The sequence below is a fragment of the Choloepus didactylus genome, chromosome 4, assembly GCF_015220235.1.
Source record: "Choloepus didactylus isolate mChoDid1 chromosome 4, mChoDid1.pri, whole genome shotgun sequence".
NCBI classification, from domain to species: domain Eukaryota; kingdom Metazoa; phylum Chordata; class Mammalia; order Pilosa; family Megalonychidae; genus Choloepus; species Choloepus didactylus.
Window position 1 is genome coordinate 93,517,147 of NC_051310.1, and position 15,967 is coordinate 93,533,113.

Here is a 15,967-nt window from a genome sequence, read left to right on the forward strand (position 1 = left end):
AAATACTGAAATCACAAAAGTAACATCTTTGACTACAATAGAATAAAGCTAGAAATCAATAACAGAAATAAAACTGGAAAATTTACAAACATGGAGATTAAACAGCACACTCTTAAACAAACAATGGGTTAAAGGAGAAATTACACGGGAAATTAGAAAATACTTAGAGAAAAATGAAAAGATATAACATACCAAAACATGTGGGATGCAGTGAAGGCATGCTCACAGAGAAATGTGTATCTATGAATGCACATATTAAAAAAAATGAAAGAAAGCAAGAACGCTCTCAAATTAATTACCTAATTTATATTTTTGAGGAATTAGAAAAACAAGAACAAAGTAAATCCAAAGTTAGCAGAATAAAGGAAATAATTAAGATTAGAAGGAAGATAAAGGAATTTACAACAGAAAAACAATTTAGAGAATAAGTCAAACAAAAATTTGGTTCTTTGGGGAAAAGAATCAATAAAATTGACAAACCTTTAGCTAGACTAACAAAGAAAAAAGAGGAAAGATGCAAATAAATAAAATCAGAAAGCAAAATGATGTTATCTACTGACCTTACAAAAATAAAAAGGATTATAAGAGAATATTATGAACAATTGTTCACCAACAAATTAGAAGAAATGGAAAAATTCCTAGAAATATATCAGTTACCCAAAATAACTTAAGAAGAAATAGAAAATACCAACAAAACTATAAAAAGCAAAAAATTGAATTAAGAAAAGGAAATAAAAGGTATACAGATCAGAAAGTAAGAAATAAAACTGCCTTTATTCACAGCTGATATGTTGTCTATGTAGAAAACCTTAAAGACGCATCATCAACAACAACAACAAAACCCTCCTGGAACTAAGTGACTATAGCAAGGTTGCAGGAAATGAAAATTAACACAGAAAAGTTAGCTACTTTTCTATATACAGCAATGAACAATTGAACTTGAAATTAAACTACACAACACCGTTTACATCAGCACCAAATAAATAATGCTTAGGTACGAATCTTGCAAAATATGTACCTGATCTATTTAAGGAAACTACAAAACTGATGAAAGAAATGAAAGATCTAAATAAATGGAGAGCTATTCCATGTTCATGGACAGGAAGGCTCAATATTATTAGATACGAATTCTTCCAAAGTTGACCTATAAACTTAACATAATCTCAATAAAAACTCCAGCAAGTTATTTGGTAGATATTGACAAACTGATTCTAAAGTTTATATGGAAGGCAAGAGACCCAGAATAACCAACAAACTACTGAGAAGACCAAAGTTGGAGGACTGACACTACCAGACTTCAAGACTTACTATAAAGCTACAGTGACTTAGACAGTATAATATTGGTAAGTGAATAGACAAATAGGTCAATGGAACAGAATAGAGAGCCCAGAAACAGATCCACACTGATCTTTGACAAGGGAGCAAAGGCAATTTGATGGAGAAAGAACAGTCTTTACCACAAATAGTGCTGGAACAACTGAACATCCACAGGTTTAAAAGAAAAAAAAAAAAAAAGAAAGAAAGAAAGAAAAAAAAAGAATATAGATACAGACTTTACAACTCTCATAAAAATTAACTCAATGGACTATAAACCTAAATGCAAAAACTATAAAAACTTCTAGAAGATAACATAGGAGAAAATCTTGGGTTTGACAATGGCTATTTAGATACAACACAAAAAGCATAATCCATTAAAGAAAAAAGTTGTAAACTGGACTTCATTAAAATGAAAATCTTTCACTGTATGAAAGACACTAGGAGAAAATATTAGCAAAATACATGTCTGATAAAGGACATATATCCAAAATATACAAAGAACAAAGAACTCTTAACAATGAACAATAAGAAAACGAGCAACTCAATTACAAAATGGGAAAAATATGAACAGATACCTTACCAAAGAATTGAAAGTAATGGTAAATAAACACAAGAAAAGATGCTCAACATCATTTGTCATTAAGGAATTACAAATTAAAACGAGATACCACTATACCCTTTTTAGAATGGCTAATATCCAAAACACCGACAATGGGCAAATGTTGGCGAGGCTGTGAAGCAACAGAACTCTCATTCGTTGCTAATATGAATACAAAATGGTTCAGCCACTTAGGGAAACATTTTGGCAGTTTCTCAAAAAGTTGGACATAGCCTTATCATATGATCCAGCAATCTCACTCCTAGATATTTACCCAAATGAGGTGAAAACTTACGTCCACACAAAAACCTGCACATAAATATTTATGGCACCTTTATTCATAATTGCCAAAAATTGGAAGCAACCAAAATGACGTTCAGTGGATAGAATGGGTAAACTGTGATATATCTGTAAATGGAATCTTATTCAGCGACAAAAAGAAATGAGGTATCAAGCCAAGAAAAGACAAAAAGGAACCTTAAATACATATTATAAGTGAAAGAAGTCAGTCTGAAAAGGGTACATACCATTTGAATCCAAGTACATGACAATTTGGAAAAGACAAAACTCTAGAAAGAATAAAAAGATCATTGACTGCACACGGTTCAGAGGGAGGAATGGAAGGATGAATAGGTGGAGCACAGGGCATTTTTAGGGTACTGAAACTATTTTGTTTGATACTGTAATGGTAGAAGTAAGACATTATGGATTTGTCAAAACACACAGAACTAAACACAAAGAATGAACCCTAATAGAAACTATGTATCAATATTGTTTCATCAATTAACAACAAATATACCACTCTAATGCAAAAGGTTAATAATGGGGGAGATAGGAAGTTGGGGAACGAATATAGGAACTCTCTGTACTTTGTGAAATTTTCTGAAAAATGAAAATTGTCTTAAAAAAATAAAAGACTACTTAAAAAATTAGAATAAAATATTTTTGAACAAAGTTTTAAAAAGAACTGTAGAACATATACACTAAAAACAAAAAAAAATTGTTGAAAGAAATTAAAAAGATATAAATAATTGGAAAGAGATTCCATGTTCATGGATCAGAAGACTTAATAGTGTGATAACACTGTCCAAATTGATCTACAGATTCAACACAATTCCTATCAAAATCCCAGAGGCCTTTTTTTGGCAGAACTGACAAGCTGGTTCTAAAATTCATATGGAAATTTAAGGGACCCAGAATAGTTTAAACAATCTCAAAAAAAAGAGCACAACAAAGTTGGAGGACTCACACTTTCTAATTTAAAAAATAATCAACACAATTTAGTGCTGTCATAAGATCAGACATACAGGTCAGTGGAATAAAAGTGAGAGTTTAGGAACAATTTCTCACATTTACGTCAACTGATTGTTAGGGGTGCCAAACAATCTGATGAGGGAAGAACAGTCTTTTGAACAAATGGTGAGGGAACAACTGGATATCCACATCTGAGAGAATGAAGTCCGATGCCTGTCTCACACCACATACAAAGATGAATTCAAAATGGATCAAAAACCTAAATGTAACAGTGAAAGCTACACTACTCATAGAAGGAAATATCTTGGTACACCTTCATGGCCCTGGATTAGGCGATGGTCTCTTAGATACAACACCAAAAACATAAGTATAAAATGAAAAAAAAAACAGGTAAATAGACTTCATCAAAATGAAAAAACTTTGTGCTTTTCAAAATGACACCATGAAGAAAATGAAGTTAACTGACACATTGGTACGTAATTTTTGCAAATCATTTACCCAATAATGGACTTGTATATGGAATATATTAATCTCAAAATAACAAAAAGACAAGCAGCCCAATTTAAAAAATGGGCTAAGAATCTAAATAGAAATTTCTCCAAAGATATTCAAATGGCCAATAAGCACATGAAAAGATGCTCAAAACCACAATGAGATACCACTTCACACCCACTAGAATGGCTGTAAGTAAAAAAAACAGACAATACCAAGAGTTGGTGAGGATGTGGAGAAACTGGAACCCTCATACACTGCTGCTGAGAATATAAATGATACAGGCATGTTAGAAGACTGGCAGTTCCTTAAAATGCTAAATATAGTTACCATAATAAATAATTAGATATGGTCTGATGGGCCCACCATGAATAACAAAGACACTCCTATCATTTGGGAAATTCCAAAGTTTAAGAGATTACCCCCAGGAATAGGACAAAGGACAGACCTTTCACGGGAGGCCAAATTTTTTATTATACATAGAGGATATGGGGAACAGACCCTGCCATACTGAGGTTCAGCAGTTTCTCTTGATAAGTTTGATCTCTGGTTTTGGTTAATTGCTAAAGTCCTGAAATCACTGATTTTCCTTGTTTTCCCCAAATTTTCATTCTTTTAGAGGGAGAATGAGTTCATTGAAGTCTTGACTCCACTATTGCAGAAGTCAACCACTCAAAATAGTGACATTTTCATTATGTCATCCCTTCTTCATTCGTTAGCTGGAACACTTCTATAAGAGAAATCATATACAGTAGAATGCATCACAAAAGAGGAACCCCAAGTTATGAGGAACCTCAAGCTTTTATAGGGCTGCTGCCATATCTGCCTATCCTCCCCTCCAGCAAGATTACTCATTATCCTGGAGTGTAGCAAATCTCTCTCAGGTGAGAGGGAGAAGGTATCCTGTGGTTCATTATCCTGAAATGTAAAGAAAGTATCTCAGGGCAAGAAATCATAATATGATATGATATGATATGATATAATATAAATGATATGATATAATATGACACAATATAATATATGATATGATATAATAAGTATATATAAAATATATAATATAATATTATATTATAAATTGTATTTACTACTCTCTGATGTCTCTGGGAAGGTATGACTCCAGATCTTTCTGGAATACACTATCTCTAGCTTCCAAGGCTGTTTGCTACTCAAAACTGTTTTTCTCAAAAGGCCTGGACTATGAAGGAATGTCTGAATTCCATGGAAATAGATCCTAAATATTTTCTTCTGGCTTTCCCTTCAATTTACTAATATCTTTTCAGGTGTCTGTAATGTACTGATCCATCTATAGAATTCTTAATTTTGGTTACTGTATTTTTTCATTCCTAGAAGTTCTGTTGGATTGTTTTTTAAATCTGTAGGTCATTTCTTATAGTTTTCTGTTCCCTGAAGATACTTCCAAGCTTGTCTTTTATTTCTTTAATCATAACAGGCAAAGTTGCTTAATACTCTTATGTCTAATAGTGTTTCTGTTACTACTAGTTCTTACTTCTGGTGCTTTATTTCCTTGAGTGCTTGACTATTTTTTACTATGTATTTGCATTGCCCTCGGAAAATTATTTGTGGAAATTATTTGAGGCCTAGGATGAAGGGCATTCCTTTAGGAACACCCTAGCTCCTGCCAGATGCCTTGGAGTTGGGATCACTTTATTCTAAAGTTATGGCTTGAAGTTATTTGAATTACTCAGGTGATGAAACCTGGGTCAAAAAGATTCTTGGGCTTGTGGTTTCAGGGTCTCCCCTACCTAACCCTTCAGCAATAAGGTAATGTTATTTTCCTTGTAGATCCCTGGGGGTAGAAATGGACTTAATTTTGGTTTACCCACTCCCAAAAGATCTAGACCTTTGGGGACATGGTTTTATAGGGGAAGACTTCCCACCCTGGGTGAGCCCTGATTCAGACTTCTGTCTTTTCTCTTCATGGCTATTGTTCTAGTATGCTAATGCTGCCAGAATGCTAAACACCAGAAATGGATCGGCTTTTATAAAGGGGGTTTATTTGGTTACACAGTTACAGTCTCAAGGCCATAAAGTATCCAAGGTAACACATCAGCAATCGGGTACCTTCACTTGAGGATGGCCGGTGGTGTCTGGAAAACCTGTGAGCTGGGAACGCATGTGGCTGGCGTCTGTTCCAAAGTTCTGGTTTCAAAATGGCTTTTTCCCAGGACGTTCCTCTCTAGGCTGCAGTTCCTCAAAAATGTCACTCTTAGTTGCTCTTGGGGTGTTTTTCCTCTCACAGCTTCTCCGGAGCAAAAGTCTGCTTTCAACGGCTGTCTTCAAACTGTCTCTCATCTGCAGCTCCCGTGCTTTCCTCAAAGTGTCCCTCTTGGCTATAGCTCCTCTTCAAAATGTCACTCACAGCTGCACTGAGTTCCCTCTGCCCATCAGCTGATTTATATGGCTCCACTGATCAAGGCCCACCCTGAATGGGTGGGGCCACACTTCCATGGAAAAATCCATCAGTTATCACCTACAGTTGGGTGGGGTGCATTTTCATGCAAATCTAATCAGCACCAAAACGCCTGCCCCACAAGACTGCATCAAAGAATATGGCTTTTCCTGGGGGACATAACATTCAAACAAGGCACAGCTATCAAAACAGATGCTCAAATTCTCAAGATTAGACAGATTTCCTGGGGACAGAAGTGTCTTCTGTGCTCTTTTTACCTCTCTGGGTTCCTCCCTTCATTTATATTTTGGTATGGTAATTTTTTCTTTCTTTTGTCTTCTTGACAGAGCCTTGATGTTTTTAAGAATATTGTCTTTTATCCAGCAATAATTAAAACCAGGAGTGAACAATCTTTTTCTGTAAAGGGCCAAACAGTAAATCTTTTAGGCTTTACAGGCAAATCATTCACTATCACAACTATTCAACTATGGTGCAAAAGCAGTCACAGACAATATGCAAACAAATAGACATGGCTGTATCTCAATAAAATTTCATTTATAAAAATCAGCAGCAGGCCAGATTTGGCCAGTAAGTTGTAATTTACCAACCTCTCATCCAGAGTATATTGTTTACCGTATTAGTTAGGGTTCTCTAGGGAAACAGAATCAACAAGAGGTATCTATAAATATAAGATTTATAAAGGTGTCTCACGCAACTGTGAGTATGCATGAGTCCATATTCTGTAGGGTAGGCAGCAGACTGGCAACTCCAATGAATATGTTTGATGAACTCCTCAGGCAGCAAACTGGCAACACTGATGAACATGTTTGATGAACTCCTCAGGCAACGAACTGGCAACTTCGATGAACTCAGGAAATGCTTCGATGGTTAGCTGAAGAAGTGAAGGTCCTCTATCCATCTCGCTTACAAGTCTTCAGCTGATTGGATTAAATCCATCTGACTGCATTCTCTCATTGTGGAAGACACGCCCTTCGATGATGCAGTCAGTCACAGCTGCAGCCAACTGACTGACGATTTAATAAATCAGCCTTCTGGTTTATTAACCAGCCACAAATGTCCTTGCAGTAAAGGTTAGGCCAGTGCTTCCTTGACCAGACACCTGGGTACTATCACCTGGCCAAGCTGACACATGAACCTAACCATCACACTTACTAACTGTCCCAATAACATCTGCTAAATACTGATTCCTTTTGCTATTTGGTTATATTTCTTACATTACACATTGTTATATTTTAGAGACTAGGCTTCGTGGTGTGTGTGTGCTTTTTAAAGATGAGTACCATGTCATTTATATTACTATTCCTTTTAATACGATCGTAATATTTCCAGTGCTATCCTGAGTCCAATATTATTTAATGTTCTTGTCTCATGCTTTCATCAAAGGAATTTTCAAAGCATTTTTGTTGATTTTGGTGAAATATTCTTGTGGTGCTTACTAAAAAATTTTTATTTTGGTAACATACATATAACATAGCATTTCCCATTTTAATCATTTTTCCATGTATACAATTCTGTGGTGTTAATTACATTCACAAAGTTGACAACTGCCTCTATCCATTATCAAAAGTTTTCCATCACCCAAAACAGAAGCTCTGTACCCATTAAACATTAACTTCCCATTCCCTACTCTCTGCACTGGTAACCTGTAATCCATGTTCTGCCTGTATGAATTTGCATTTTCTAGTTATTTCATATAAGTGAAGTCATACAATATCTGACTGTTATGTCTGGCTTTTTTCACTTAGTATGACATAGTCAAAGTTCATCCATATTATAGCATGTATCAGAACTTCATTCCTTTTTACAGTTGAATGCTATTCCATTGTATGTATAGACCAAATTTTGTTAATCCATTCATCTGGTGATGGACACTTGGGTTGCTTCGACCTTTTGTCTATTGTGAATAACGCTGCAATGAATATTGGAGTGCAAATATCTGCTCATGTCCCTGCGATAAATTATTTTGAGTATATACTTAGAAATCAGGTCAGATGGTAGTTCTAGGTTCAACTTTTTGAGGAACCACCAAAATGTTTTCCATGGCAGCTGTACCATTTTACATTCCCACCAGCAACGTACTAAAGTTCCTATTTCTCTTCATCCTCAACAACACATATTATTTTTTGTATTTTTTTTTATAATAGCCATTTTGATTAGATGTGAAATAGTATCTCATCATAGTTTTGATTTGTTTCCCTAATGGCTAACGACATTTAGCATCTTTTAATATGCTTTTAGCCAGCTGTACATCTGATTTGGAGAAACGTCCATTCAAGTCTTTTGTCCATTTTTTAATTGGTTTGTTTGTCTTTTTGTTACTGAGTAGCAGGAGTCTTTATATATTCTGAATATTAAACCAGAATATAGTTTCCAAATATTTTCTCTCATTCTCTAGGTTGTCTTTTCACTTTCTTGGTAATGTCCTTCGATGCAGGAAAGTTTTTCATTTCAAAGAAGTCCAATTTATCTATTTTTTTCTTTTGTTGTTCATGCTTTTGGTGTATAGTCTAAGAATCTATTGCCTAATACAAGGTTCTGAAAACATTTCTCTATGCTTTCTTCTAAGAGTTTTATAGTTTTTGCTCTTATATGAGGTTCCTTGGTCCATTTTGAGTTAAAAATTTTTTTTTTTTTGAAATGAAGAATTAAACTTTTTTTCATTTGTAGAATATAGCATACATACATAAAAGTGATAACTTTCCAAGTGCAATTTAACAAGTAGTTAGAGAGCAAATTTCAAAGAATATTATAGGTTACAATTTCACAGTTTCCGTTATTTCCTTATTATGAAAAATAACATGTACAAAAAGGCAGTATTTCTCAAAGTATGACTTAACAGGTAGATATATAGGAAATTTCCAAAGTTATTATGAGTTATAGTACCATAGTTTCAGTTATTTCCTTATTGTGAAATATAACATATATACAAGGCAGGAGAATCCAAGATGGCAGATTAGGAGAGACAGAGTAAAGACTTCTCTGTGAAAAACACTAGATAAAAGATAGAAAGTGCTTCAGAATAGCAGTTCCAGGGTTTTACTGGCTGGACTAGTTCCTTTACATCCACAGTGACTGTGCACTTGGTGAAACTGAGAGTCTGCATTTAGAATCTAGTGAGTGAGTGAGGCTGCTGCAGTGGGGAGAAACCTGGGATCCGTGTTTGGAGATGGGTTAGCTTAAAAACCTGGAAAGCAGCTGCGGATCCAGCAGAGAGAACCGCAGTCGAGCGTGGTGAGGAGTGCCTTCCATGCCCCAGGCACCTGCCTCAGTATCTGGTGTGGATGATAGCCTTTCACACACCTGCAGCCAATTGTCCCGGAGACAGGAATGGGCTGCTGCAGCAGGTGGAGGACCGTGGAAGTGGGATATTACCATGCTCTGTACAGCCATCTTTAGAGCAGAATGGGAGACGCCCCTTCGTGGTGCCACAGCCGAGAGCTTCCCTTGGGGATTCTGCTCACCTGTGACATTGTGCAGTCTTCCCCTGCGGAGGTCCGTGGAGTGCACATCTTAGAGGTGGGGTCCTGCAACAGAAGTACCAAGAGCCCTACACCAATCCCAGGGACCTGTGGGCCCATGGCAGAGAGAGACTGGGGAATCTGAGTTAAAGGGTTGGACTTGTGCAACAGCCCCAGGGTATTCCAGTCACAGCCCTGGGAACAGCTGGGAGTTCTGGGTCTTAAAGCTGTCTTCCTTGCCTAACTACATAGGGCACACACCCCACCCTCAGGGCTGGTGGTCTGCACTGCACACGGAAATTTGGTGCAGTTTGGACCGCCACAAGATTTGGACCCCCACTAGCTGCAGAGAGGAAGTTGGGGGAGAACTGGCATGAGGGTAATAGGTAGCTCGGGGGGCGCCATCTGCTGGTAGGTCAGGGAAAGTGCAGTCCATCAAGCTGTAGCTTGGTCAAATGACAGATAATTGTTCAAATAAGTCTGAACATCCTAAAAAAGAACCCTATCAAGATAAGCAAATGCCAACAGGCCAAAAACAACAGAAAATTCTAAATCATAGGAAGAAACCAGAAGTTACGGCTAACACAAACGCCCAAATAAAAAAAAAGAGGAGACACAGAATTTGGAGCAATTAATCAAAGAAGTAATCACAAACAACAAGATCATGGCTCAGGATATAAAGGACATCAAGAAGACCCTAGAAGAGCATAAAGAAGAATTTGCAAGAGTAAATAAAAAATAGATGAGCTTATGGAAACAAAAGAAACTGTTGATCAAATTAAAAAGATCCTCTAAACAAAGAGCAGCAGATTAGATGAATTCAAAGAATGAGTAAGCAAACTTGAAGAAAATGTTCCGGAGAGTGAAAGCACAAAAGAGTGAGTGGAGAAAAAAATCAGAAAATTTGAAATGAATCTCAGGGATATGATGGACAACATGAAGTGCACAAATATATGAATCATTGGTGTCCCAGAAGGGGAAGAGAAGGGTAAAGGACTAGGAAGAGTATTCAAAGACATTGTTGGGGAAAAATTCCCAACCCTTCTAAATGACATAAATACGCAAATCATAGACTCCCAATGAACTCCAAACAGAATAAATCCAAATAAACCCATTCCAAGACATATTCTCATCAGATTGTCAAAAGCTGGAGAAGGAGCAAGTTCTGAAAGCAGCAAGAAAGAAGCAATTCGCCACAAAGAAGGGAAACAACATAAGACTAAGTAATGCCAACTCAGCAGCCACCATGGAGGTGAGAAGGCAGTGGTATGACATATTTAAAATTCTGAAAGAGAAAAACTGCCAACCAAGAATTCTTTATCCAGCAAAGCTCTCCTTCAGATTTTGAGGGAGAGCTTAAAATCTTCACAAACAAATGCTGATAGAACTTGCTAACAAGAGACCTGCTCTACAAGATATACTAAAGGAAGCCATACTGGCAGAGACAAAAAGAAAGGAGAGAGAGGTATGGAGAAGGGCTCAGAACTAAAGGATATGTTAAAGGAAATGGGGGGGGGGGGATATATCTGACAAATAAAAACCAAAGGAAATGATGGCTGATTTAAGAAATGCCTTCACAGTAATAACATTGAATGTGAATGGATTAAACTCCCCAATTAAAAGATACAGACTGGCAGAATGGATTAAAAAATATGAACCATCAATATGTTGCTTACAAGAGACTCATCTTAGACCCAGAGACACAAAGAAATTGAAAGAGAAAGGATGGAAAAAAAATATTCCATGCAAGCTACAGCCAAAAGAAAGCAGGAGTAGCAAAATTAATCTCAGATAAAACAGACTTTATTTTTTAATGGAAAAATAGTTTATTTTTTTCCAATTTTACACAAATATATGGCAATGTGAACATATTGCCTGGGTGTCTCTAAGGGTCCTGGAAGAGGCTGAAGAAAGTGAGGTGTGCTGAGGTTCAAGCTTCATTATCTTCATGGTAAATTTTCCTTTCTCAGGAAGCCCAAATTCCTCGACCACTTCTCCATCTCCACCACTCCATCCTGACTTTAATCCAGGTTTAATCCAAGTTTAACCTAGTCTAATGGAGGTCGATGGCAGAACAAACCTGGGGAAGACTGCACTTAACCAAGGAAAGGACCCTAGGGGAGCCTCCATTCTGAATAGTGCAATGCTAATCAAGAACCGTCATACTCTCTTTGCATCTTTTCCACAGTCACCTGCCCACCACACACACACTTAATGCATATTCTATTTTGCTGGAAACGTGAGCACTTCAGTAATCAATGCCATTTAGCATGGTGAATAGATATTTAGTAATGATGAAAAAGTGCCGGGATGAAACATGTTTTCCAGCAATAAAATAGACTTTAAATGCAAGGATGTCATAAGAGACAAAGAAAGACACTATATACTAATAAACGAGAAAATTCACCAAGAAGAAATAACCATAAATGTCTATGCACCCAATCAAGGTGCACCAAAGTACATGAGACAAACATTGGCAAAACTGAAGGAAGCAACAGATATTTCCACAATAATTGTGGGGGACTTCAATACATCACTTTCTCTTATAGATAGATCAACCAGACAGAGGACAAATAAGGAAACTGAAAACCTAAACAATGTAATAAATGAATTTGATTTAACAGACATATATAGAACATTACATCCCAAATCACCAAGATACACATTCTTCTCTAGTGCTCATGGAAACTTCTCCAGAACAGATCATATGCTGGGCCATAAAACAAGCCTCAATAAATTTAAAAAGATTGAAATTATTCAAAGCACATTCTCTGATCACAATGGAATACAATTAGAAGTCAATAACCATCAGAGATTTAGAACATTCACAAATACCTGGAAGTTAAACAGCATGCTCCTAAACAATCAGTGGGTTAAAGAAGAAATAGCAAGAGAAATGGCTAAATATCAAGAGATGAATGAAAACGAGAGAACAATATATCAAAACTTATGGGATGCAGCAAAGGCAGTATTGAGGAGGAAATTCATAGCTCTAAATGTATGCATTAAAAAGAAGAAAAAGCTAAAATCAAAGAACTAATGGAACAACCGAAGAAGCTAGAAAATGAGCAGCAAACTAATCCTAAGCCAAGTAGAAGAAAAGAAATAAGAAGGATTAAAGCAGAAATAAATGACATAGAGAACAAAAAAACGAGAGAACAAATAAAACCAAAAGTTGGTTCTTTGAGAAGGTCAACAAGATTGACAAACCCCCAGCTAGACTGACAAAATCGAAAAGAGAGAAGACCCAAATAAAATAATAAATGACATAGGTGACATTATTGCAGGTACTGAATAAATTTTAAAAATTATAAGAGGATACAATGAACACCTGTATGCCAACAAGATAGGTAATGCAGAGGAAATGGATAACTTCCTGGAATCACATGAACAACCCAGACTGTCCAGAGAAGAAATAGAAGACCTCAACAAACCAATCACCAGCAAAGAGACTCAATCAATCATCAAAAAGCTTCCCACAAATAAATGCCCAGGACCAGATGGCTTCAAAGGGGAATTCTACCAACTTTTCAAAAAGAACTGACATCAATCTTACTGAAACCCTTTCAAAACACTGAAGAAAATGGAACAGTACCTAACTCATTCTATGAAGCTAACATCACTCTAACACCAAAACCAGGTAAAGATGCTATAAGAAAGGAAGACTACAGGCCAATCTCCCTCATGAATATGGATGCAAAAATTCTCAACAAAATACTTGCAAATCGGATCCAAAGACACATTAAAAAAAATCATGCACCATGACCAAGCGGGGTTCATTCCAGGTATGCAAGAATGGTTCAACATAAGAAAATCAATGTAATACAACACATTAACAAATCAAAAGGGAAAAATCAAATGATCATCTCAATAGATGCTGAAAAAGCATTCGACAAAATCCAGCATCCTTTTTTGATAAAAACACTTCAAAAGGTAGGAACTGAAGCCTGGCAGTTCCTTAGAAAACTAGACATTGAGTTACCCTTCTACCCAGCAATTTCACTTCTTGGTATATACTTGGTATATTCAAAAAGATTTGAAAGCAGTGATTTGAGCAGATATTTGCACACTGATGTTCATAGCAACATTATTCACAATTGCCAAGAGATGGAAACAATCCAAATGTCCTTCAACAGTTGAGTGGATAAACAAAAATTGTGGCATATACATGATAGAATACCATGCGGCAGTAAGAAAGAACAAGGTCGTGAAACATATGACAACATGGATGAATCTTTAAAACATAATGCTGAGTGAAATATGCCAGGCACAAAAAGAGAGATACTGTATGTTACCACTAATGTGACCTCTGTGAAAAATGTAAAATAAAAGGTTTATATTTTAGAATGTAGGGGATGTAGCAAATAGTGAAGGGGGAACGATAATCTAATAAGAACAGACAAGTTATGGAGGATAAACAATGTTATGGGAATGCTTAGGAACTACTATGGCTTGTTAGTTTTTGGGGGGTATAGTAGAAACAAGTCGGCAGAAATGTAGTTTTTTTAGGTTATTTGTTTTTCTTATTCCTTTGGTTATTGTTTGTTTATTTTCTTTGAGTAGGGTAGGGATATGTTGGGAGCAATGTAATTATTTTAGGTTATTTGTTTTTTCTTATTCCTTTGGGTTTTATTTGAAATGTTCTTTTTATTGTTTGTTAATTTTTTGATAAAGTAAAAAAAAATAAAAAAACATATATACAAAAAGGTATATTTGAAAGCTATTTAACAAGTAGCTATAGAACAAATTTCAAAGGATGCTATGTGCTACAGTTCCACCATTTCAATTCTTTCCTTCTAACTATTCTAATACCCTAGCAACTAAGAAAAAGATTGTATACATATTCAGTATTCAAAATCATTTGTTAAATTCCAAATGAATTTGGAATTTGTTGCTACCCCCTCCTCTAGTTCAATCACTTTCCTGATCTTCAGGGACGTCTAGGTGAGTTTTTTAATACAGTATAAGATGGGGAACCACTTTCATTCTTTTGCACATGGATATCCAGTTTCCTAGCATCATTTGTTGAGGAGACTGTCTTTTCTCCATTAAGAGGACTTGATTCCTAGTGAAGAATCAATTGGTCTCCTGTGGTGTTTTAATTGGAATTTTGTTAAATCCAGAAATTAGTTTATGAAGAAGTAGCCCTTTCAACTAAAATCATGAAACGTTTCTCTATTCAACAACTCCTTATTTCTCCCAGTAATATTTGGTTATTTTCTTATAGTCATATATACACTTCTTTACATTAGTTGCTAGTTATTTACTATTTTTCTTCACTATTTTTAATTGAATGCCTTTTAAAAATGTATTTTCTAGTTAGCTATTACTATTACATGAGAATGCTTTTGTCTTTTGGGATTTATATTATCTTTTATTTAACCAGTTCACTGAAGTTTTAATTATCTATTGTTATGCTGATTTTCTTTGGATTGGGTTGGTATACAATCATGTTGTCTACATGTAATGATATTGTCTTTTCCTTTCCAGTATTTTTTCTTTTTTGAATATTTTTGTATTGGCAAGAATGCCCAAAATGAGAGTGGAAAAAAGAAAACAGTCTTGTTTTTGCCTCTACTTTAATTTTTACTCCTAATGTAAAATATAAGACATTACATTGGCTTTTGGCTTTAAGTCTAATTCTACGTTTTTAGTATGTTTAGTAGCAGTGGTTTGATAATACATAGTACGTGATTCTATATATATAGATATATATTATCAAATACATACTATATGTATCATGTATACATGAATCATATATATGTATATACACATGAATCAAGACGTCAAGAACAAGCAAAATTAATTTATGATGATACAAATCAGAATAGTGGTTACCCCCTGGGGGGTATTAACTGGGAAGGGGCACAAGGGAGTCTTCTTGGGTGCTAGGAATTTTCTGTATCTTGATTTGAGCTGCGCTTATACAGTTATATAGATAAGTAAAAATTTTTGAGGTAGATACATTTAAGACTAGTGCACTTTACTTAATGTATACTATATTCCAACAGAAAGGTATTTTTAAAATCTATTGATGTGATCATATTAGTTTTTGTTAATTAATGGTAAGATGATGCATCATATTAATGGGTTCACTTAATGTTGAACCAGCTTTACATTTCTGGGATAAGCCACAGCTGATCACACTGTAATACTTTTGAGACACTATTTCTGATTCTTTAATTATTTTCCACTCATTCAATAAATAGTGAATATATAGTAGATGAATTATAGCTCAGTAAAAGTATTATAAAAAATCTGGCTATAATAAAAAGGACAGATCATAACAAGTGGTAGAGAGGATGTGGTGAAATTGAAGCCCCCATACACTGCTGGTGGGAATGTAAGATGGCATAACTGCATTAGAAAACTGTTTGGCAGCACTTCAAAAGGCTATACATAAGAGTTACCATAAGA

General features: G+C 35.5%; 1 protein-coding gene across 5 annotated transcripts in view; it reads right to left on the minus strand.

Moving 5' to 3' along the window:
* The window catches only part of BLM (BLM RecQ like helicase), a 98,929-nt gene that overhangs the window by 71,221 nt on the left and 11,741 nt on the right, over positions 1–15,967 (minus strand). The window contains exon 3 of one of the 5 annotated variants that reach the window (XM_037833101.1): positions 9,554–9,616. The exons of the other annotated variants lie outside the window; for them this stretch is intronic. The gene's annotated coding sequence lies outside the window, so the exon portion shown is untranslated. The remainder of the gene's footprint in view (positions 1–9,553; positions 9,617–15,967) is intronic. 5 annotated transcript variants of the gene reach the window in all.